Below are 489 nucleotides of genomic sequence, written 5' to 3'. Positions count from 1 at the left end.
AGATACATATACAAGATATATATATATATATATATACACACACAAACTTCCCGTCTTTTTAGAAAGAAAGAATGGTTATTGTTATATCGTGCTCCCTTTCGCACGGTGGTAAGGCATCGTCAGACGCCGTCTGTCTCTCTCGATTTTTACGAGCACGATCATCGTTAAGATCCTCATAATCGGTTATTAGTCCAGTTTTGTACGTAAGGAGAATTCGCGCGCAAAACATAGAGTGATTTCACCCGAGGCAGGCAGACGCCGCAATGTTGGCAACATTGGCCACAATAGACGGAGTGGCGCAGCTTTTCTCCGCGTGGAATTCGAGTTACGTGTTACACAGGAGGAGAATAGTATCGGCTTCTCGAAGGCTCGCTTTCGCGAGGCCGCATCCGGAATCGATTGTGCTGGAAGACACGTAGAAACAGGATACGATCACTGACTCACCGGTCATTAGACCCGTTTACAGGCAGAGAACGCTATGGCTAGTAG

The sequence above is a fragment of the Apis dorsata genome, unplaced genomic scaffold, assembly GCF_000469605.1.
Source record: "Apis dorsata unplaced genomic scaffold, Apis dorsata 1.3 scaffold_22, whole genome shotgun sequence".
NCBI lineage: Eukaryota > Metazoa > Arthropoda > Insecta > Hymenoptera > Apidae > Apis > Apis dorsata.
The sequence above is the reverse complement of the archived record's forward strand: the minus strand, read 5'-3'. Positions refer to the sequence as shown.